The sequence below is a fragment of the Balaenoptera acutorostrata genome, chromosome 3, assembly GCF_949987535.1.
Source record: "Balaenoptera acutorostrata chromosome 3, mBalAcu1.1, whole genome shotgun sequence".
Classification (NCBI taxonomy): Eukaryota; Metazoa; Chordata; class Mammalia; order Artiodactyla; family Balaenopteridae; genus Balaenoptera; species Balaenoptera acutorostrata.
This window is the reverse complement of record NC_080066.1, coordinates 177,412,912-177,438,423: the sequence shown is the minus strand read 5'-3', so window position 1 is coordinate 177,438,423 and position 25,512 is coordinate 177,412,912.

Genomic DNA, 25,512 nt, shown 5'->3' with positions numbered 1-25,512 from the left:
GTTGACTTCCTTTCCCTGGCTATAGGATTTCTTCCTTTTTTTTGAGGTTTAATAACTCTAATAAAATGTACCTCTTTGCTTACAGACCTGCCTCGACTTATCTGGGAACTGTTGGTCATTTCAATAAGTAAAGTGTTTATCTCAAAAATATTTTTCTTATCTTACATCTTTGAACAATTTGTATGTTCTATCTGTTTTGTTCATTAATTCCAGTCACCAATTTTGCATACATTGGATTTTCTTTGTCATCTTTCACAGTCATCATTTCTCTTCTATAATTTTACATTTTTTGTTATTTTTTCTACTTTAATCTGTTCAGGTTTCTCAAGTCTGTCCTCCATGCCCCTGATCATTACCATGGCAGAGTCTATTTCCTATTTACTGCTTCTAAAATGACCTTTACTTATTAGATGATTTTATTTTTTTCTCTTCTACTTTTTCTTGCTCTTTGCCGATTTATTTTTATTTCATTTGGTTGTCTTTTTTAAAAATTGGGTTCTTAGATTTCTACTTTGATCTTTTGTTTTGCAGAGGTTATTATTCCTTTTAATGAGACAATGTTAGGGCATGCTATTGCCTTACTGAATACCAAAATTTTTCTGAGGTATGTTTATCATCTCCTTTTGCTTTGCTGTGTTTCTGACACTCTCAAACTAGAATTTTGGTGATGGTCCTTTGTTAGTTCCTAGTCTTCCCTCATCTGTAAATGGGGGAGTTCCTTACAATGCACTCTATGCTGCTGGACTATGTGAAAGAGAGAGGCCAGGAAAGGGTGGTGGGTTAGGAGGCAACTTGTGGGGAGAAAGTTTGTGTGTTGGTCTGTTGTCCATGGAGACTCTCTGCTACACCATCATCTGCCTATTTTTTGATGAATCTATGGTGCCCTGACTTTGCCATACTGGGTATGCTTTTTCAACATATTCACTTAATGTTAGATCAGTTTTCACTTCAGAATATATCTCCTGATTTTGTGAAAGAAATAATTTTCTTAAATTTTTTATTCTCTTTGTTTTTTTGTTTTTGTTTTTTTTGTCTTAGAAATAGTATGGATAGAAGAGTATGGACCACATCTACTATGTACTTTTAAAATTGATATTCTCCTTCCAATGTTTAATTATTCTTATAACAACTTACATAGTTTTAATTTTTGTACTTTAAATAATTCTCTGATAGTCTTAGGGGTATAAAGTTTTATCTGCTTATGTGGTTGTTTCTTTGGGGGCAGACTTCTAGAAATGAAATTATTGGGTAAAAGATTTGAACATTTTTAGGGCCTTTGATTTATATTTAAAATTGCTATTTATAAATTTTTCTTTACATTTCTTCCAATGTAAGAATGTATCAGAATGCAGTAGAATGCCCTCTCTTCATAAATTCCCTCCCCCAACATTGACTAGTGTATTAAAAAAAACTCTTGATCATCTGATAAAAATTATAGTAAATTCAACTTGTTTATTTACTTGTAGGTTTGATTATTTAAAAATAAAATGATTTTTTCTTTTGCGTGCTTGAATTATCTGTCCATTTTCTCACCCTATTATCTACTGGAATGATTATATTCTTATGAATTTTCATGAGTCTTTTAATAAGCAGAGTGGTACTTTGTCATATTTGTTATAATGTTATTTTTCTTGAACTTTATTTATGGTATATTTACTTTAAAATTTTGAAATTTTTATATAGTAAAATTAATTTTAAACAGTTTTAATAATTTGTCCTATGTTTTTAATCTTAGGACTCTCTTTCTTATTCAGAGATTAGACAATATTTAGTGATTTCTTTTAGATTTTTGAGTTTGATATTTTTTTTTTTTTTTTGAGTTTGATATTTTAAAAAAATATTTTATTTTTTATTTCACACAGACTTGTCTATTTGATTTTACTCAACATTATTTTTTAAAAATTTTTATTGGAGTATAGTTGATTTACAACATTGTGTTAATTTTGGGTGCACAGCAAAGTGAATATGTCCACTCTTTTTTAAGATTCTTTTCCCACATAGGCCATTACAGAGTATTGAGTAGAGTTCCCTGTGCTATACAGTAGGTTCTTATTAGTTATCTATTTTATATATAGTAGTGTGTGTATGTCAATCCCAATCTCCCAACTTATCCTTCCCCCCTTACCACCTGTTTGTTTTCTAAGTTTGTTTTCTACATCTGTGACTCTACTTCCGTTTTGTAAATAAGTTCATTTATTAATCATATAACTTTATTATTAGCGGCATTTTTGTAATGACTATTTTTCTATACAATAATCTGTTGGGATATATCATAATTTATTTGACCCTATTATTGGCTGTTTTTATTGCTCTCAAGGTTTTTATTATTTTAGAGTATTTTTTGGTTATGAAAAAAAAAAAAAAACTCTTCCAAATAAGTACTTTTTTCATAGTGTGTAGTATTTCATTCCCATGAAAAGTATGACAAGCGGTCCAAAGTTGTGGATATTAGAATGGCTTTCCAAATGGGTTCCCCTATGTTGTCATCTAAATAGTATTGTTTGGAGAGTCTCAACAAGGAAAATCATGACCAAATATTTAGCCTAGGTTGTTAACTAGTAATCCCAATCTATCATGTTTTTTTTTTTAACAATTTCTAGTACGCAAAATCTATTCTCATCTTGGCAACCACTTATTTTCTCATCAACTACAGAGGAAAACATTGAGGCCAAGGGATGTTCAACACCCCTCCCCATGTTGACAGAGCCAGACATCGGCCAGCTGGGTTGAGGGGCAGGTTTTCTGAAATGTAGCCCAATATTCCTTTCTCTTGTCACTGTTTCTTTGTGATGAACACAAGCTCACTGACCGACACTCCAAAGTGGAAGGTGATTTTAAAGCCAAGACAGATCCAAATGCCTGCCAATATTCAAGAGAAATAGCAGCCGGCACCCTGTGCAAGAGTGGAAGCAGGTGGAAAATTCCTCGAGAGGGATGCTACTTTTTGCTGCCCCCCAAAAGTACTTAAGATATTCAAGACATCTTTCAGCAGTTGCTTCAAAATTTTGTGAGGGGAAAACCCTAGAATTTGGCCTGGTTTTAATCAAATATTTATGATGCCCTCATTAGTCTCCAGTCCAAGGGTAGTGCAGATTCTCATTTGAATTTCCGAGTGGTGAGGGAGTTTTGAAAGGAAATGTCATATTATATGCACTGTTTATACAGATCAAATATGCATGTGTTCATTTTGCAGACTGGTGTCAGTGCTGCTGTTATTTACAGGGATGGTGATAATGAGGTACAGCAGGAGCTCCCGCTGGGGATCTCAGGGAACATCTGTGCTATGTGGGCCCAGGGAGGCCACCCCATGGCACTCGAGGTGTCTATGGGGCCAAAGGGACGTGAAGAGGTGTCTCTGTCCCTGCACTGCCTGGCAAGTTTGACTGGTGCGTGATGATGAGGTGACATTCACACCTAGGCCAGCAATGAGGAGAGGAATATTCCAGGCAGAGAAAACCATGATCATAACAGCCTGGAGGCCACAGAGGGCAAGGGGTTTTCATTAATTGAAGGCTCAGTCTTGCTGGAGACTGTGTGACAGAGGTGAGGGGGGTGACTGGAGGTGAGCAAGATGGGAAGGTAGAGGCTGGGATCCGAGTGGCCTTGGAAGCTCCATGACGGACTTTCGATATTATCATTGGAGCAATGGGAAGGCGTTTATGTGTTTTAAGCTAGCAAATGACATCATGTTATGTCTTAAGAAGATTACTCTTGCTTCATTGTAGAAAATGGATTGTCAGGAGGCAAGGCTGAGGCAGAAAGACAAGTCCAGAGCCTGTTTCAGAAATCCTGGAGATAAATGATGGAGATGTGGAACAGAGTGGCAGAGATGTAGATGGATTATATTTAGGTTCTAGAATCCACATTATTCAGTGGCTGTTTGTATGCATGGGATGAGGAAGAAGGAAGCCTCAGAGTTGGCTCTGAGTGTTAGCTTAGGTGACTGTGTTTTGGGGGACCTACAGAAAATGAGGGACGTCTGTTTGGAAGGGAAGAGGATGAGTTTGTCTTAGAGAAACTGAGTTGGAATTGACTGCCAGCTGTCTCAGCAAAGATTCTGAGTAGACAGTTGGGTGTAGTGATCTGGGACTCCAGAGAAAAAATGGGAGCATATACAGGTGAGCGTAGGTTTGGAAGCTGGAAGTTGAGAGTATTTTTATCTGAGGGTTTGTATTTTCTCTAAGAGGAACAAGTTTTCTGCTGCTGGTGAGCCTGGGAATCTTCGAAGGCCTAGAGGTGTATGGTGAGAGCTGGCTCAGGAGGATGCATAGATGAAAAACACTGAGCACCCTTGCCTTTAAGGATCTTGCAGTTTAGTTGAGGATACAGGCAAGTGAGCAGATGATGGCACCAAAGATGAAGAGTGCAATGGGAAGAGTAGGAAAAGAGGGCTACGGAGAGGCACCCAACCCCACCTGGAGGATGGACGGTGGGGAATAGGGAAAGATTATTTAGAAAACAAAACAAAATGGATATTTCCTTTGAAGGATGAGCAGGTTTTATCCAGTAGAGTAGGTGAGGGAGGGCATTCCGTGTGAAAGGGACTTCAGGCACAAGGACGTGAAACGGAGAAAGAACAGTGAGTCCGTTTGCCTTGGAAATTGTGTCTGCAGCACCTGACTCAGCACCCAGGAGTAAACAGGTGCTCAGTGTTTATTGGGAAGGAAGGAGAGAAGAAAGGAAGGAAAGAGAGAGGGAGGGAGGGAGGAAGAAGAGATAGGAAAGAAGGAAGGAGGAAAGGAAGGAAGGAGGGAAGGAAGGAAGGAAGGGAGGAAAGTGAACTAAAGGCTTAACTGGGTTGAATGGCAATGAGGCAGGAGAGCAGCGAGGGCAAGATGTCACAGAGCCTGACAAATCGAGGTAAGGGGTTTCCACTTTATCTGAGGTCTGGGGCTTGTTGAGTGGCGGTACCCAGAATGAGACATGTTTCCCTTTGCGGTATTTGCTAATGTTGTTTCACAGAAGGGATGGAGCTCCTCAGACAACTTCTTGAAGGAGGCAAGTGTTTGGATTTTGCTGACCCGTGTTTCCAGGTCTTTGTTTAATGCAAGTTCAGCAAAAACAGGCTTCGGTGAGAGTTGAAGGTCTAAAGCAGCTGTCAGTAGGAGGAGGCTGAAGGGCTCACAGGTGTGTGGTGGGAAGGACTCCCTCAGGCACTGCCATGGCTCCACACCCTCCCTTTCTCAGCACCCCGACCCACCCCACTCTCAGGGAGGGCCCTGGCAAGGGAAATGCAACAGAAATGAGAAAATTGAGAGGGTGCAGAGCTGAGCCCCTCCCTGGGGCCAGGAGGGGTCGGAGCTCACCCGTCCTGGCTGCTTGGTTGTTGGCGGGGTCAGGGTGGAGGCTGCCCTGGTGGGAGGAGTAAATGAGCTATAAAACTTCTTTCTCTCCTCTCTCATTTTCCACCTTCCTTTTGTATTAACACACACAGTGAGGGACGCAGTGTGGAGCTAGAGGCACCCTTTCCCAGTCAGGCCCTCATGTAATAGAAAGAACATAAGCTCTGGAGACAGGCAGCCCTGGTTTTTCACCCCAGTTTTGCTTCTTCTTACTAGCGTGTGACATAGAGTGAATTATTCCAAATCTCTTAGCCTTTGTGGAGTTGTTGGTGGTCTTAAATCAAGGACAGTTCTTTTTTCCACGACAGCATGGTTGTAAGGCTGCAATGCCCATCACTTGGGAGGCATTTAATGAACATTCGTTCTCGTCCCCACCCATCCTGGGAAGTACCTTTGAATCTAGAGATCCAAGAAAGTTCTTAAAGGAGAATCAAGGAAGCAGAACTTTCAGAAAGGGAGACCGGGTACCACTTTGAGCCCAGCGTATCTGTGTGGAAGAGGCACCAGAAGCTGATTCAGTATCTTGTAATAAACTACAATGGAAAAGAATCTGAAAAAGAATATGTATATTACATAGATATAATCGAATCACTTTGCTGTACACCAGAAATTAACACAATATTGTAAATCAACTATAGTTCATTTAAAAAAAAAGTGAAGGCTGAAGTCATGCACAGGAATGGGAGGCATGCCTGTGGATGGAGGACCCCGTAGGCCAGCCTCTGAGGGCTCAGTGCGTGATGGCAGGAGGGCAGGATGGTGGGTGGGTCTCTCTTCCAACAGAAGAGAGGGAACCCCTGATGGACCTCCCCCACTGCCCTATAGTGTGTTGAGTTGGGTCCTGTCCTGTAATCCCAGGTGGAGTGTCCCAGTTGCACAAAAGGAATAAAGGCTGCTGACAGATGAGCAATGTGCCCAAGGGCAGATTTATGACTGATGTAGGGAGGCAGAGCCTGCATCTGGTGATGTGCAGAAGGACGGAGATATGATTAGTTTGGGAGGGTAGGGCTGTTTGAGATCTGTTATCTCTCTGGTCATCTGCCTTGGGAGGGGTGATTTGTATGTGAGTCTTTCTGCTGGTTTCAGGATAAGACACCCAGAATATATTCTGCCTGTTACTGTGTGTAATTATAAATAATTCATGTGTAAGCTGCATAGTCATACAGGTATTACTCACACCACTAACTCCAGTGAATCCATCTGAACTCAGACCTATGTATCAGGGTCTTTACGATGGTCTGGACACATGGAGATGAGAATCAACAAAAGACAAACAAATAGGAAAAGATCCAGTGCCCGACCTAGGGATCTCCCACTGTAGCTGGGAGACAGTCATAAGAGTTTCCTCTCCAAATAGTTTAAATGAAAGATAATAGAGTTCAATGTCGAGAGTATACAATTAGAAGTCAGTTCTCGAAGAGTCAAGAGAGATAATGACCAACATGTATGGGGAAACTGGGAATATTTCACAGTGGAAGGGACATTTGAGTTGGGTCTTGGAGGAGAGGCGTGGGAGGAGGATATTTTGGTGGAACCTGGTCAGGGTCATGAGATTCCAGACCTGGTTTCTAGCTCCATCTGCCCTGTAAGACTCATATTGAACCTGAAGGGGGGAAAAGTTAAACTCATTATCATTGGTTTCTCCATCCTCTTACTCTCCTACTTCAGGTTAGAAAAAGGAACTGATGTCATATTAGACTGAAAATGCTTCAAAAAGTCCATCATGCTGCCCATGTGCCCAAGGTCTGGTGAGACTTCCTTTTGCTATGCCCCCAGCGCACCACCTCAGGTCCATGCAAGGAAGGTACCTTCACCTTTCTCCACGAACCCACGGACTCAGTCTTTCATTCTCCCAGTGCACCACCAATCTCAGTTGTGTTTACTTTCCACTGCAACTGCTTTAGAGCTGGTTGCATGTTTGTTCACTCCATGAAGGCCAAGGTCTTATCTGGAGTTTTCTCCTCTGTGTGCCCCGAATCTAGCTTAGAATCTAGTGGGAGTTAGGAATCCATAGGTCTGTGGTGAACAGGTGAATGAGTGGGTGGAAGAAAGGATTACTGTATGAATGCAGGTAAGAGGCAAAGTTGACACTTCCTAGCTATTTTTCCCTATAGATTTTGAAGACTGCTGTGTATTCTTACCTTAAAAAATGTATTTTTCTTTATATTCTTTATTTTTCTTTTACTTTCTATGGTGTGTAGAAATTTCTACACATCCTAATACACTAGAAATTTTTAAAAATGGACATGTGTAGAAAAAGAATTAGCCCTATTTTATTAAACAGGGAATTAAAATAGTTAATATTTTGATATTGTTTTCAATACTTTCCCCTGCATTTATCTAAATAGCTGCCCACCAATCAATAATATATCTATCCGTCCATTCAAAAAATGAAATAGGAACATTTATACAGTTTTGTTTAATATTTTTTTAACTTAGCATTATATCCTGAGCATATTCCTATGTTAAGTATTTTTTTAAAGGAACTTAACACTTCATTATATGGCTGTATTAATTCATTAAGCCATTTTAATTTTTATTTCATTGGGCATTTTTAGGTGATATTCATCTTTTAAATATTATTAAAGAGAAAATAAATATATTACAACTTAAATCTTTGAGGGCAATTTTGGTTATTTCTTTAAAATAAAATTTTAGATTTAATCAAGTCAATGTGTATACTTATTTTAAGGCTTGTGAAATAAATTACCAAATTATTTTTCTGCAAAAGTGCCTCCATTTACAAAATTTTCGGCAGTGAGAGTGCTCATCTTACAATGTCTTATTAGGTCTGAGACCAAAATTCAATAGCAGTTTAGATTTAACCTCAAATATTCCTGGCTTTTATGCTCATTGCCAGTTCTTAAATACCATCATTCAGTTCCTAATATTGATTGACTTCAGTGGTTTTGCATACTTATTCAACTAAACTTTTAGAGACAGGCTTTTGAGGACAGATATATGTTCTGACCTCTTGTCTGGCTGAGAGTAAATGACTTCCCTTTGCATTCATACATGAAAGATAATTTTGCTGGGTCTAATTCTCTTGCACGAATTTTGCTCCTCAAACTTCTGTAGATGTTTCTTCATGATCTTCTATCATTTAATCTCAAAGAAGGTAGAATTTATCCTGAGTTTTACTACTTTCTAAGTCACCTATATTATATGTTGGGTATTATAGGTCTTATTTTTTCTTTCTCCTTGTAATAATGTCACTTTTGCTAGTATTTGCTTCTTTTTTCTTTGATCCTCCCCCCACCCCCAAATAAGATCAGCCTTTCTGGTAAAAATGCCCTGGTCTCCTTTCAATCTACTTGTTACTTCTATTCTGATTATTCGTTTTACTTATGATCTCCTTTAACTCAGATAGTCAACATTTTTCTTATTCTCGTTACTTTCTCTCATCTTCTCCTGAATTATTTTCAAATCCTTGTGGTCTTTTGTTGTTGTTGTTCTGAATTCTAAAAGATCTATTACCCTTTGCTCCTGGTCACTGTTATTATTTTTTCATGGTGCCAGTTCTTCTCTTTGCAGACCTGGGGCATCTTAGAGCTGCTCCAATCCTTTCTCATCCCTCTCATCTCCTTTTTCTTCTGGTGTAGTTGTTTGCTTTGGCATTGTTTCTCTTCATGACTTCCAGCTGGCCCCCACTGATGATGCCCAATCATGCAGACAATTTTCCTTTCAAAAAAAATCAGCACTAAATCATTCTATGTGTCCTGGTTTTTCAGGGACTGTTCAAGATGATGTTGTCTTTCCCCGCCTTTTGTTCTGCAGTGTTGTTCTTTCTAATAAGCCCCGTTCCCTGTTGACTCATCCTCAAGTGAGGAGAGAGCTTTCCTGACCCTGTGTTGACCAAAGCTGAGATGTGTATACAATGTCCCCATATGTGTTCTCTCTCCCATTTGGCCTTTTATAGATTATACATATTCTGAGCTCCTCAATGCAAACATCTTCTATGATAATGGTGTGAACAAACACAATAGAAATGGTGACACTACCTGATTCTGATTAAGGATTAGCACATGACCATCAGTATGCTGAGTGTCAGTGGTCCCCAACCTTTTTGGCACCAGGGACCGGTTTTGCGGAGGAATGGGTCAGGGGTGGGGCGGCATTCAGGCAGTAATGTGAGAGATGGGGAGTGATGGGGAGCAGCAGATGAAGCTTCGCTCACTCGCCCGCCGCTCACCTCCTGCTGTGCCCCGGTTCCTAACAGGTCAGGGACCGGTACCCAGTCTGCAGCCAGGAGGTTAGGGACCCCTGCTGACTGCTATTCATACATGAGTTCATTTATTCTCCCAATGACCCTGTATTATCTATTGTAGTAAATTTCACAGATGAGACCACTGGGGGCTAGAAAAGTGCACACCTTGACGGAGGTTGTCCATCCAGCCAAGACAGCAGAATCCTGCCTTTAGCTCACCATGTAATATGGGATGGGTCTGAAGAGGTCATGGAAGGAGGCTCTGTGCACTCAAGATGCCCCTTTTCATAGTCTCAAGTTCAGGCTCAGACTCAGTGAACACGAGGGACTTGTGCTAAACTGCCATTTCCAGCATGAGCCACTATCAGGACATTCTTGCCTCTGTTTCTGCTTGATGTGCCTCAGATACGGAGACCACACCATCCAAGACCTGTCATGCCACCATTGGGTGCCCTTGTTGACTTTTGATCTGCTTCTTTTCTGATTATTACAATCTCTTAAAAACTAGAAAACTGTGAGATGAGCAGTAAGAATGGAACTAGGTGACCTCTCCAGGGTCTCTGATGTGCTCTGTACTGTGTGAAGTACTTTACCTGCATTAATCCTATGATTACTCATAGAATCCCTGGGAGAGAGGTGCTGTTAGTTAGTATTCCCATTTTCCAGCTAAAAACATGGAGTCGGAGCTGTCCTGATGCCTTTACCCCTTACGCAGTAAGGACGGCTGATGGAGGAAGGGGTGAGGTGCTGAAATTAAAATGAGAGGAAGTGAGTTCCTAGATCCCTGCTTTGGCTGCATCTTACATTTCTGTCCCAGAGGACCCCTGATGGTGGCCGCGGGGTCTTTCTCTCTATCTCAGACAGGTGGGCTCAGTTTCTCAGCAATGATAGGACAGGGCAGGCCAGGAATATCAGTCTTTTGTCCTATCCCCTGAGTTATGCACCCAGGCTTGCTCTGGCCAGATGTTTGCACTGGGCTGATTGTCAAGCCTCCTTGTAAGTGTTGATTGAGTGAGCTTTTGTTCTCCATCTTTCTGAGCCTCTGATTTCTCATCAGTAAACTAGTCAATTTTCATAGTCTTGCCTTTGGAGGGTGGTGGTGAGTACTAAGTAAAAACTGTGTCAAGCCCTTATCATACCATCTGGGTCAAAAATATCAGGGGTCTAAAATGTTTATTGCATTTACCATTATTATTCTGTGTTCAGAATTACTGTAGTAAGAGGTTGCAAGAAATTCTATCTGAGGCTGCTAGTTTGATGCCCTTTTAAAAGCTGAACCAATGCAGGCTGATTTAAAAATATATGTCTGTGTATGTTCATGTTGATTGTACATTAGTGTGTGTTGACAAGGGGAATCAGACAAGGGTGCAAAATAGCAGACTTGGGCAACGTCAAAGCCTCGGGCAGTCTTGGCTCCCAGGCCCTTTCCTAACCTCCTTTCTTAGATTGTCCACTGATTGTCCAGCTCACTTCATTTATCTCAGGTTGTACCTCATCGAAGCTCAACCCTTTCTGAGACCTAAGCACTTTGACTACCCTGGGTATATTTCCTAAAGCAGCTCATTCCTTCATTCATTCATTCTTCCAACAGACATTTACTGAGCAACTCCTATGTGCCAGTCTTGGCGCTGGCTGCTATGGATACGGAGATTAACAAGGTACAAGTCCCACCATCTCCATCCCCTGTGATCCCACAGACCTGATGCAGTCCGTGGGCTGGAAAAGTCCAGGGGAAGTCGAGGTCATTGAGGTGCTTCCTTGAAAAAAGGAGTGACAAATTTCAGGTAGCTTCCAAAATGATGATGCCACCTGTCACACCTAGAATTGTCCCCTTGCATCTTTCCTCAAAGCACATAAAAACATAAAGCCCAAACGTCTCCTGTCTCTAAATCATAGAAATTTCAGGGTTGGCCTCATTAGCTTCTTAATAGGGAGTTTTGCCTCAGCCGTGATAAGACCCCTCTCCCACCTGACACCTCTTCCCTCTGGATTACTCTGGGTTTTTCCTCTATACAGTCTGCACCCATCCATGTTTTCAACAGCTCTCTGTATAGGAGATAACTCTGGTGTGACAAGCTCTTTCAGAGGGTAGATATTTTTAAAGATTGTCAGGATCCTGCCAGCAGCCCTTACTACTGAGTACTTCTAGGCTTTTCACGGAAACAAAGTTGGGTGCAAATACCTTTCTAATGTGCCGTCCGTCCCGACAGAGAGTGTGCTATTATTACTCCAGGAGGTTACCATCCCGCTGGGTTTTCAAGTTGATTCATTACTTTTTTCATGACTTGCATTTATTTTTCAGCACCTGTGAAAAAACACATTGATATTTCAATAACCACTCTCACGGACTGCCTGTTGGGTGAGAGCACTTGTATTCCTTGAAGGCGATTTTTTTTTTTTTAAATAGAAAGTTATTTAAAAGTTTAAAATCAAAAGTGAGTTTATATTAGTCCTTTTAGCATCTGACTTAAACAGTTGTTTTTTTTCAAACCTTCACCCCAATTGAGCATTTGGATTTAAATAGTTCAAAGATGCTATTTTGAATTTAAGTACAAAAAAATAATAATAAGGGGCTGGATTCTATAGATTTGAAAGAAATTCGTCCCCCAGTAGATTTTATCTAGCTGAGTCCTAACTTTGTTTTCTAAGCATCTGCTGGGTATCTCTACATGGGAGTCCCACAGACCATGCAAACTCAGCATGGAAAAAGAAAAATAATTTTCTTTTCCCCTCAATTCTATTTTGCCTCCTGTGTCCCCTTATTCCTTGTGTTAACAACCTGTCCTGTCCAGTTTCCAGGGATTGATGTACTGAATTCATTTGCAAGCTCTCCCTCCTTTATCAGTGAGTTTCTTCACCATGACATCTTGTGTCTCAGGAGCCTGAGGTTCTCAAGATGCAGATGCCCTGGCCCCATTTAGAGGCCATTTAGAGAGTCTGGTGATGGATATTTCAAGCACACTCCCAAGGTTATTCTGATGCACCCTAGATCATGAGAACTCTCTAGTCCTCCTCTCATGAACCCAGTCTAAGCACTTCTTGCTTTAGTTTTATTTTCCTAATGGTCCACCTGGTTTCTTGGCTCCCCACTTCGAATTTCTCCAGGCCACCTTTGCACCCTTTTCAAGATTCGATCATGTTGGTGCTCTCAAGTTATAAAAGTCAGTGGATAAAGAAGCTGTGGTACATATATACAATGGAATATTACTCAGCCGTAAAAAAGAATGAAATAATGCCATTTGCAGTGACGTGGGTGGACCTAGAGATTGTCATCCTGAGTGAAGTAAGTCAGACAGAGAAAGACAAATATCATATGATATCATTTACATGTGGAATCCAAAAAATGATACAAATGAACTTATTTGCAAAACAAAAATAGAGTCACATGTAAAAAACAAACTCATGGTTACCAAGGAGGAAAAGGTGGGGGGAGGGATAAATTAGGAGATTAGGATTGACATATACACAATACTGTATATAAAATAGATAACTAATAAGAACCTACCGTATAGCACAGGGAACTCTACTCAATAGTCTGTAATGACCTATATGGGAAAAGACTCTAAAACAGAGTGGATATATGTATATGTATAACTGATTCACTTTGCTGCACACCTGAAACTACACAACATTGTAAATCAATTATACCCCAATATAAATTTCTTTTAAAAACTCAGTGGAACCCTGTGTCTCTAGGATAGTGTCCAGACAAGTCAGTGGGCATCTTAGAGGCTCTAAGAACATTCTCTAGTATCCTTCCCCATTATTTTCTTTCACATGCCCTCTACTTCTTCATGTAACATTCCAGAGTTTGCAAGAATACAAAACTGAGGTCAGGTTGCATGGATGCGAGTAGTTTCTGAAATAGGGAAGTGATTGTCCTGCTTACCAGAACACATCAAGATTATCACATTCATTGTGGGTATTTTAAATGACATGTTGGCCATTGGAATTCACTGGAGAGTCATGGAGGTAGTAATAGGATTTACAGGGAAGTTGGTGCAAGCCACAGGATGGTCACTGGGACAGCTGTGGGGGGGAGTCTTTCAGAAGACATGGGAGCTGCCTTCAAATATACAAATAAGGATAAGAAAAGAGGGCTTCCGTTCTTAGGCATAGAATTAGGGCCAGTGGGTAGAATCCAAGGGACACAGTTTTCAGGCTGATATAGAGCTGTCCAACCAGTGTTCTCCAAAGATGAATGGACTTCATCAGGAGGTGATGAGCTCTCCGTCACTGAAGACATGCAATTAGAGACGAAACGGCCTCCAGGTCATTGAAGAAATGGAAGATGCTTAAACAGTGCCTGGTCCATTGCAATCTTTAGTTGTTGTTGCTATCATCAGCATCATCGTCACTGACTTAATTCAAGGGTTAGAGGTGTGTAAGGAGCATATGATAGCTAAGCTCTCCTCTGACACCGGGGTTTTGTGAACCTGCACATTGCAAAACACTGGCACAGCAGGTTATAGTCACCATTTTAGAGCCTACGGAACATCTTAAAACCAGCACATGTGCACTGCGTGCAATGCTCCACCCAGAGCCAGCTCCCTATTCAGACTGATTTTATTTTCATGACTGGAAATAGCATTTACTTTATCTCCCCACGTTGTATCATTCCAAAGATTTCTCCCTCACCTGCATTATCTTGTGTGCTTTCTGAGACATTGGTGATCAACCTCTGCAACAGCAAGCGCCAAATGCTGCTTTGAAACAAAGTAATGAGAACAATTCATAGAGAGGCACTGCCTTGCATGGCGGCAGTGATGGACCAGGGAGCTCACTGCGTCATTTCCTGGGGTTGATGCCATTTACAAAATGACAAATAAATTCTTAATAAAACTTGAACCTGCCCTTTTCTGAGGCATTGCTATATGCAGAGGTCTTTTATTTTCTTCCTAACTTGAATCTTCACATCCAGCCATCAAGCAACAATTTTTATGAAAGGTACCACTAACTTATCACAGAGTTAGAAAAATGAACCTTACAAAATATTGGTGACAATAATTCTGCCTTCTCATGTTCTTCCAAAAATGATGTCAGTATTATTGAGAAACTGAATGGCAAACCAATGAACTTTGCACGTTTATTTTCATTTTCTTTTCTTCCTTCATGACTTTGGAACTTAAAAAACTCTAGGTTATTGTTTAAATACAGTCTTAAAATTATTGCCATAGAGAAGATCTCCTTGGACCTCTTGATGGACAGAAATATCTGGGTACATCTATCTCTCTATATAGATATACACATATTTACATATACACACATATAAACACACACATACATATATATATGTTTCATATTTTGAAGATGGTAAAATACACCACACATCTAGAATTCTATCTATGTATCCTCTCCCGTTCCCTCCCTCCCTCCTTCTCTTCCTCTCTCTCTGCCTTTCTGTCTGGAATACATACAAGTATACAATTTGAGCTCACTTTTTTCCCCTCCATGACCCCATTTTCCTCTCTCCTTGTTCAAAGAGAACTATTATCAGGCATTTTCTGTGAATCATTTTAGTTCATGCTTTAATGTGTTATTGAATGTAAATCCATCAGAAATGCATTTTTTTTTACAGTAACTAGTAACCAGCTTATATTTTGCTATTAAAATTATTGACCTGGGGGCTTCCCTGGTGGCGCAGTGGTTGAGAATCTGCCTGCCAATGCAGGGAACACGGGTTCGAACCCTGGTCCGGGAAGATCCCACATGCCGCGGAGCAACTAGGCCCGTGAGCCACAGCTACTGAGCCTGCGCGTCTAGAGCCTGTGCTCCGCAACAAGAGAGGCTGCGATAGTGAGAGGCCCGCGCACCGCGATGAAGAGTGGCCCCCACTTGCCGCAACTAGAGAAAGCCCTCGCACAGAAATGAAGACCCAACACAGCCATAAATAAATAAGTAAATAAATACATTAATTTAAAAAAAATAATAATAATTGACCTGAATGGAAGAACACTGTGGTTTTGTCTTACTCCTTGCTTTTTATACTCAGCGGTGAGTTTGAGAGCTCTACCTACACTTAATCTCTTTTACCTGCTTTGTAATATCCCATTTGATGAGCATATTGCACTTATTTATCCACCCTTTTGTTATTTTTCATTTTTAGCTATCACAAACAGCGCTGGAATGCACATCCTTGACTATGTCTTCTTGTAAACATGTGGGGAAATTTTAGGGGTCCAGAACTTGAAAGAGGAAAAAAAAAGTTAATCTTTATTTTTACTGACAGTTACCTGAAATTTAGCATTTCCTTGTGAATGCAGACAACAAACTCTAGTAGCATTGGTAGTGCTGTGGCTTTGTCGCCAATGGGAATCACAGTTTAAGATCACGTTACAGTTGCTGAAGTTACCTAAAAATATTGTTGATGAGTATCAACACTTCAAATTTACAGTAATTATGAGAATATTAGTAGGTTTTACTTTAGTTAGTGAGTTAAGAAACAACACATATTACAATCTCAAAAGCTTGTTTTTTAAACATTTATAACTGCTTTCAATATAATTGGTTTCTTTTAAAATCTTTGTATGCATTTATTATACACATTATAATATTACATGTTATAATGTATATAATATACATATTGTATAATATATTTACACATATTATATGCATACATATACATACATAACATAGTATACCTATAATAATGCATATGCATATGTATATACATATCACAAGACTGTCAACAAGGTCCATGACAAAAGAAATAAATAAACCCTTCTCCAAGGTGAGTACTCTTAACAATATAATTTCTAGGGCACATGGTGCTCACAATTTGCTCTTTAGTAGACATTGACAAGTGCTCTAATAAAAGATTTTACCATTCACTTGACACACCCACTAGCAAAATATGGGAATTCCCATTTCCTGCACCCTTGCCAGCACTTGGTATTTGAGGACTTTTTCATATTTGCCGATCTGTTGATTGAGAAAGAGTATCTCATTATTTTAATTTGCATTTCCCTGATTCCTCATGAGACTGAGCTTTTCTTTTCAAATGTTTATTGGCCATTTTAGCTCCTCTTCAGTGAATTGGGCAATACCTTTATTAACAAGACACTCCTAAGAGAGTTACAAAAAGCATGGAATTTGGGGAAATAATTTTTCCTGTGAAGTTGCACTCATAAATTCCCTGGAAACCCACATTTTCAACCAATGATCTTCAAAGTGGGGTGTTTGCTCATAGGGGTACCCAAAATGATTTATTGTGGTGTGAGAAAATATAGTAGAACATACTTTATTTGTATTTATTGTCATCTAAAAATATAAGTGAAAATTAAACTCTGTGAAAACAATATGTATATTTGCTGATATTTACGCATGTGTAATTTATATCATGACTGATAAATACATAGACATATATTGGGAAGTCATGCTTAGTATTTACAAGAAACGTTTTGATACCACTACTTAAGACAATGGGCACAATGATAAAAATCGTTACATTTATTTTTTATTTTATTTAAAATTTTTTTTTTATCTTTTATTGGAGCATAGTTGATTAACAATGTTGTATTAGTTTTAGGTGTACAGCAAAGTGATTCAGTTATACATATACATGTATCTATTCTTTTTCAAATTATTTTCCCATTTAGGTTATTACAGAATATTGAGCAGCATTCCCTGTGCTATACAGTTGGTCCTTATATAATGGTTACATTTATTGATCACCTACTACGTACAAGTTGCTTTGCAAACATTATTCAATTAAATCTTCAAGATAACCCTACAGAGTAGGCACAACCATTTTTAGTTAATCAGGAACCTGAGAGTGAAGGGTGTCACCCAATTTGCCCCAATGTTGCTTTTAGTACATTGTGGAATTAGGAATTTCATTTGCATTTATTTTTTTCTGAGTCCATAGCTCAGTCTCTTTTCACCATACCTCCCTCTCTCCTCAACTCTCCCTCCGCTAAATATTAGTTCCATGAGGGCAGAGCCCATCTTCCCTTTTCTCTACTCTACCTCTAATGCCCCAGACAGTGCCTAGCAAGATGTAGGATAGCAATTTAACTTTATTTAATGAATAATTGAAGGAAAGAAAGAAGGGAGGGAGGAGAAGAAAGAGAGAGAGAGAATGAACACAGGAAATTCCTATACACACACACAGAGAACACAAGAAATTCACATGCCAGTGTGGGAAATGGACAGGACAGTTGGTCAGTAGGACACTCTTGGGCATGTACCTGGCGTGGTGCAAGCATGGAGTTGGTGTGGTTATCTAGGATTAGGTTGGAGAAGGAAAAGGCTCCCAAATGGGCAGGATGAGAAGTCCACTTGCATCAAGAAAGCTGACATTTGTTATGTGTTTTTGCACAACAGGAGAAGGAGGGGATTAAGATATGGGATATTGGGGCTGACCAGAGTCTGGGGTCTCGGGCTCATGCGCTTTCACTTGAGAGCTGCAGGCCTTCAAAGAGAAAGGATGTGGGTACCTTCAGCTTGACTGTGGCTCTAGATTGTCTTTGGTCTCCTTTGTCTACCTTTCCTGTCAGGGGTTTCCCAAGACAGTGCTGGGGGAATGCAAGACAAAGTGTTCGGCTAGACCCTCATTTCTGTTTTGGAATATGACACCTGTATGGAACTGGGCCCTGCAGTCACTCTCTAAGCAGGCAGGCAGGGCTTCTCAGCCAGCCAGTGGCAGGCTCTCCATGCCATGTTCTCTGTGGTTTGAAATGAGAGATAGGAGAGGACATGATCCCGTTATTCTCAGGCTTGAACTCAGGCTTGAATAATCTTTGTGCACAGAAAGTCCCTAAGGCATTCTTCCCTTTGTAGCAGCAAGCTGAGGTGAAGGATGGGGCAAAGATTGCTAATATGGCAGACGGGACCAGCCCCTGGTTAACGATAAATGCTCATGTAGACTTTTGTGGACTCTCATGGAGAGAGAATCCCCCAGAGAAAACAATTGCTGAAGACAAAGCACTGAAAGGGAACTTTCTCATTGATGGATACAAATGATCCCAGATGTTTTGCAGAACAGACTGAGGACCCTGACCCAAGGGCAAGAGCATGTCAGAGCCGAGAACAAGGGGCAAGAACATGGACGACCCCAGTAGAGATGTGTGGGACTCCCACCACACAGAGAAATCCCTATGACACTGGCAGCAGAGCCCATTGAAGTAGGAGTTTGAGGAGAAAGAGCCAGAAGAACTCCTTTGGGGTCCGTAGTCCAGGTCTTGGTGAGGTCGATGCTGGTTGACCTTCATGGGGGACACCTGGACCGTGAGTTCATTCATTCATAAGCAGTCCTGTTGCTGTGTTTGTAAAGTACCTGGGAGCACGTTTTGATGGATATATTTAGACCCAACCTGAAATGGCAACCGTGATTTTGGTGCCTAGATCCAACAGAAGAGATGGTGGTCTGCTGGAGTAAACTGTGGGCTACGTTTGATGGGAGGAGGGTGTGGAAGATCAGGAGAGCTCCCTTTGGCCCTGGGCATTATTTTCATCTCCAGACTGAATTGCATATTGGATCTTTTCATTTTATTTTTATGTTTAAATTTTTATTTTATATTGGAGCATAGTTGATTAACAGTGTTGTGTTACTTTCAGGTGTACAGAAAGGTGATTCACTTATACATATACATGTATCTATGTGTATTGGATCTTGAGTAGGAAATATCTCTATGGGCTTTCAGCCCCACAGTCTTGGCAGTATCAAATTGACAATCAAGATTTAAGAACCGGGAGCTTCATTTAACAAAATCCCAAACACTTTTGATAGCAGCCGGTGCTGCTGTAATGGCAAAGCCCTGGACCAGACAACCTTGACATTATGTGATCTTGAAAAAGTCATCTTAGCCTGCTTCTTGTCAAAAATAAGTCTTGCTACTTCCTTTGTTCTCCTTAAGACCGGGGACAATGAACGGGGAAGCTCCTTGAGTTTTGGTTTTAGCTGGTGGAAGGCTAAAGGAGACAGGACTATTTTATGATGCGGTTTGCCAAAAGAAAGTCTTCTTGTTCGTTAGAAAGGCTTTGAAAATGAGGCCTCTCTCAGTGGGAGAACTGTGGTTAAATAAATAATGCTAGCATCCTATCGTGGCAAAGAGTGCTGTTTGTTTTCCCATCCTTCCATACTTTTGATTTATTTTTCCCCCATTTGGTGCTAATTGGACTGTATTTACAGAAATTGTTATGACCTGTTACCTGTTATCTTGTATACCTGGCCTAAGAGACACTTAAGGGTCTTCAGAGAAAAAAGAAGTGAGAACTGATCTAACTTTATTTTTAATGTTCATAAAACTGGATGCAAAATAGCTTAGTTCCATTCTAGAGAGGGACTTAAAATAAGGCTCTTTTTTCAGGACTTCCAGGGAAAGCAACTAGCTTTCACTACTCCTTCTGGTTTTTATTATTAGTTTTCTTCCTTCCTTTCCTTTTTTAAATGGACCTGATGGCTTTTAAGCAGCTGCTGTTGGCTATTTTGAGAAAAAAATGTTAATATTCTCCATCCAGTAGCATCATTTAGCATTTTAAAAAATATTCACTTAGCTTTAAAAATGTGGTTTGGTTGAAAAGAGTTACATTTGTTTCATGCTTTACGCAGCCTGTGCAAGCAAGACGGCAGTAGAGAGCAGGAACGATTTGTTTCCCTGTGTGCTGTGTTTATTATTACATCTTATTACATTATGTTTAGAGATAAAAAATCACCTGCCGAGGGCAGCGGCAGGGGCTCTGCTCACCTCATCCCTCACAGGTGCCCTCGGAGGTATGTTATCTTCAGCTCCTGCCAGCTTGGTCATATCTGGTCGGGCTGGGGATGATGGGGACCATCTCTGGAATACGGATGCAGCAGGAGGGCCTGAGAGGACCTCGTGTTCCAGGCTCCTCTCAACCAAGAAGATATTTGAAAACATTAAAAGAAGATTTTATAAACTTATAGAGCAAAAGACCATAGTTGGAGCCTTGTACACATTCGTGCTCATTATTCAATAAATAGTCTGAGGTTTTTTTTTTTTTTTTTTTTTTTTTTTTATAACATAAAATCTTTTTTTTTATTCGATGTTTTCGTTTTTTTTTTAACATCTTTATTGGAATATAATTGCTTTACAATGGTGTGTTAGTTTCTGCTGTATAACAAAGTGAATCAGCTATACATATACATATATCCCCATATCTCCTCCCTCTTGTGTCTCCCTCCCACCCTCCCTAACCCACCCCTCTAGGAGGTTTTTTTGTTTTGTTTTGTTTTACCAGTCTCTGGCTGGGATGCTGAGGACAGAGAAACCCACAAGACATGGTCCCTATCTTCGAAGCACTCACAGTCTAGAGGGGAGACAGATGTGGAAACAGTCAGATTTGGTAGCCCCTAGGGTGGAAGTGAGAAGAAGATGCTATGGGGACTCAGAAGAGGCATCTTATCCAGGGTGGAGATGGTGGGGTAAGACATTCATTTCTTCAACAGCTATCAAGCACCCAACATTTATCACGGTGGTAGGGAATCTGAGGTGTTCCATGGGATCAAGTCCCAAATAAATGATGTGGTCTCTCTCCCATCTCTCAGACATACAGACTTTCACAGACAGACATACCTTCACACAATAGTTATAACCTCTATACTTGTGCAATTTTCAATCTAGAAGGAGGAGAGTGCGTGTGTGTATGTGTGTGTGTGTGTGTGTGTGTGCATGTGTGTGTGTAGCTGAAACCAAAAGCTTTCCTGGAGCAGTGATGTCTCAGCTAATGGCTGATCAAGTGGTATTTAATGAAGAGGAGACGAGGACCAAGAAGTCTCCTCATCCAGGAAGTGTAGCAGCTTTGGAGCACCCAGCGTGTTGGGGGAGTCTGAAGCTCAGAGGCTGAAACAGTAAACAGGGAAATGGAAGCAGAGAGGCCGCCTGGGCAGCTCAGGAGCACATGGGCTGAGGGCAGCGGGGCGGGGTTTGGGGGTGGGGCATCAGCTTGGGGATGGGGGAGGTGCTCGAGGCTTTTAGGACAGGGGTGTTCAGATCAGATCCTTGAGTTGGAATCATCACATGTTCTGCTTTGTGTGCTAAACTTCATCGTCACCACTTTCTCCTCTAGTCTTGAGTTTTCCTTCAGATATATCCTTTTGATAATTGCAAACAGAGTTAACAAGGATGCGGGATGGGGGGCTTTTCTGGGATGAGAATGGGGTTGAGCTAGGGGTTGCATGGGTTGCAGTCGTGTCCTTGACCTGGATAGCATCCGCAAGTAATGCTGTCCAGAAAGATGACCTGTTGACTTACCTTAGCGCATCTGGAGTGTGTGGGAGTGAGCCATAGGGGAGATGGAGGAAGGGGGCATCACCAGGTGCTTGGTCTTCCCCGTTCCTCCCCATCTGGGTTTCCCTAGCTTGAGATGCCTCCTCTGGCCTGACTCCTTCTGTCTAAACTGCCTCCTGGCTCAGAATGTCATGAACACAACTGGTGCTTCTAGACTTGAGCTGGAAATTACAAGACCAATGAGTTAAAGCAAGAGGGTGAGAAGGAAGTCAACAGGAAATGAGGAAGAGAAAAGAAGAGGGGAAAACTACAAAAATTATAAAAAGATAGTAGGGCAAATCATGCCTAAGATGCAGGGCTGCCATTGTTGTTAGTATTGATTGCTATTGATTGTTATTGATTGTTAGTATTGATCGGGAGACAATATGAAGCAAAGGGTCTCATAACTTATCTTTGCTGTATGAAAGGTGAGTCTATTTATAACAACTTTAAATCATTGTTTATTTTTGCATATTGCTTTGTCTTAGCAGAGGTGGGCTCTGGTGCTATTGATGATCCAAGGTCATGAATAGTGGCAGAGTTGGCCTGGGAAAATCAGAGGGCACAGCCTTAAGTACGAAGAGTTATATGTGCTGAACAGAGTGAGATTCCTGAGGAGCTGAGTCATTCTGATTTGAAGGGATGGGAATCTTCCAGAAAGGAAAGGACCTGAACATGGCTTGTGGAGCTCTGGTACCCAAAAATCTCAAACAAGATGCTCCCAATTTTCATTTCCCCAGTTGCCAAATAACTCAGCAGGTGACTCCTAAGATCAGAGGGACCCCCACGCTAGGGGTCCTCTGCTGTGTGGGTTTTCCCCCTTCTTCCTTAGATTTGCACATGCCCAAGGCACATGGAGATGAGTAGCTTCCTGGGAGAGGAGGCAAAGAGTTTATGGAAATTGGCTTTCTGTTCTTCCTGTTCCTGCACACAGCTAATCCTGATTCAACAAGATTTTTAAATTCCTCTTTCATGGCTGTGCAAACAATTTTCTGCTCCCAAGTGTAACTCTGGTTAAAAACTTCTGCAACTGTAGACAAGTTTTTGGTGAAAGTCAAGTTCATACATATTTGCCTATTAAAACAGGACCCTTAAATCTCCAAGCTGGGGGAAAAAATAAGTTGTCTTTAAATGCACATGTACAAACTTTCCTTTATAACTGAGATTTTCTGTAGCTCTGTTTTTTATTTATGGATTTTTTCAGTTGCCTTTGGATGGGGGGATTATTTTTCTCTCTTCCAACTCCAGCTGATTGATTCAATGCACCTGCTCAATTTCAGATACAGCCAGAGAAGCTACAGCCTAAGTTTGTGTCTGTATTTAAAATTGGGAATACAAAATGGATTTAAACTTGAATATTTCATCGAGACATTGCATTTTACAAGTAATTTATTTTGGAAATGCAGGTTTCTGCCTGGGCAGTGTAGACTTTGAGTAACTCAATGCTCAGACTCATTTCTGAATACTCACATCATTTGGGCTGTGCACACTTTGAGATTTCCTACTAACTTATCAGTGCAAGACACTTAAATAGCCATGAAGGGGATGAAGTGAAAGCTTTTCTCCACATTTATTGATACATCAGGATATTGGCCTTCCATGTGATGACTTTAGCATGATCTCAGACAAGAAAAACAACAACATTTAGAATGGACAAGAACTCTTTGAATCACACAAGACACTGGATGCAGTACTTAATCATTTTTAGGACCATTGGAGTCATGTGTGCTGCGTAAATGTAAGATTTTTCTTTTTTCATTACATTAACAAATATTTTGTTGATATTTTTTAAGATGGAAGGAAGCTTCAGAGGTCAGGTTTAACAAACATTTAGTCATGCTCAGTTCCATTTCTCAACAATACATCCTGATTTGGAAGGTGAAACTCATTATGTTCTGAAAAAAAATTGTGAAGATTGGTGGATCATAGGAAGGGGGATTGATTCAGATTGGATTCTGACCCTCTGCGATTCTTTCCCTAGGGGTCAATTTTGCCTTCTATCATCTTTGAGCACTTTATAATTCCCAGCTGAAAGATGACCCTTCTATGAAATGAGACAGAGGTGACTTGGAAGAAGGCTGAAGAGGAAGACAATGAGTAGCATATGGGTTGAATTGTGCCCCCTCCCCCAAAGGTTTATCAGAGCCTGAACCCCTGGTATCTGTGAATGTGACATTATTTGTAATTACAGTCTTTGAGGATGTAATCAAGCTAATATGAGGTCATGCTGACTTAGGATGGGTTCTAATCCAATAAAATGAATGGGTGTCCTTATAAGAAGAAGAGGTGAGGACACAGACAAACACAGAGGGAACATGGTTGTGGAAGACAGAGGCAGAGATTGAAGTTCTGGTTCCCACACACCAGGGGATGCCTGGAGTCACCAAATGCTGGAAGAATCAAGGACAGATATTTCCCTAGAGCCTGCAGAAGGAGCATGGCCCTGCTGACACTTTGATTTGGGACCTCTGGCCTTCAGCATTGTGAGAATAAATTTCTCTTGTGTAAAGTCACTCAGTTTGAGGCGTTTTGTAATGGCAGCTATAGAAAATAAATATAGATATAAATAGTGTCATGGTTTGAACTCTGGAGACAGAACAACCAAGGTTGGTTATGGGACTCTCACCAATTATGTGACTGGACAATTTACTTCATTTCTTTAAGCCTCTGCAAATAAGGATGATGAGAGTATTTACCCCATAGGATTGTGTACAGGTGAAATAAATGATCGGTGTAAAGTGTTTAGCACAGGTAAGTGTGTGTGCATGTGTGTGTATATGATTATGGCAACATATATTGATAATTTTGATTGCCAATTTTAAGAGCTACAGCTTTGATGGAAAATGAGCTATATGAGACCAATACAGACTGGTGTGAATCAATAAGAAATATTTCCATCATATTTAAACAAGGTATGAATCTTCCAATTTTCTGATGGCCCTGTATCCACACTGGCAGCCCCGTGAGGAGGATGGGACACTCAATTGAAAGTCTGAAAACTTGGTTTCAAGCCCAATTCTGCTGCTTAAATAACAGTGTGACCCTGAGAAAGTTATTTGGTGTCTCTGAGCCTTGCTGTCCTCTGTCAAATTATTTTAACAATTAGAGTCTCACAGGCTTGTGGTATACATCAATGAGGCAATGGTTGTAAAAGGCTTATTAAGTTGTAGTTTCACAGAAGTTACTGGTTGTTATTGTTGCTAGAACTTAGCCTGCTGCCCAGCATGGAGGTAACAACACAGATGTACTATAGGTATGAAGGGTCCTACATAGAAGGTACTCAATTGATGTTTATTAAAATGAATTGAATTTGTCTGAGCATCCCCTCCTTCTAATCATTATGGATTTTTATGCATGCAATTTTCTTGAACATAACACCTATTAGCTCTGGTAACAACATGTTGACCTCAATGGACTGGAGATGCTGATCTTACCTTGATGTGAGGTGAATGTTTGCAGGCAAACATACATATTTCTAGTGGGAGGTCCTGAGGGGAATAGAGTTCCTTACAGCAGCTAAGATGTCTGAAAATGGAGGTGAGATTTCTAAACCTTTTCATTGGATCACGTTCTGGATTAGCCCGGAAGGGAATATGGAGGCACAATGGCTGGGTGGAGGGTGGTAGAGTAAATCTTGCAAAGCTCCTGTTAGCTGTAGAAGGCTGCCTGCCAGAAACTCCTCAAAGCAGAAAGCATTTCCTGTCCTTCCCCTGGCCTTCCTCCCCCTCCCAAT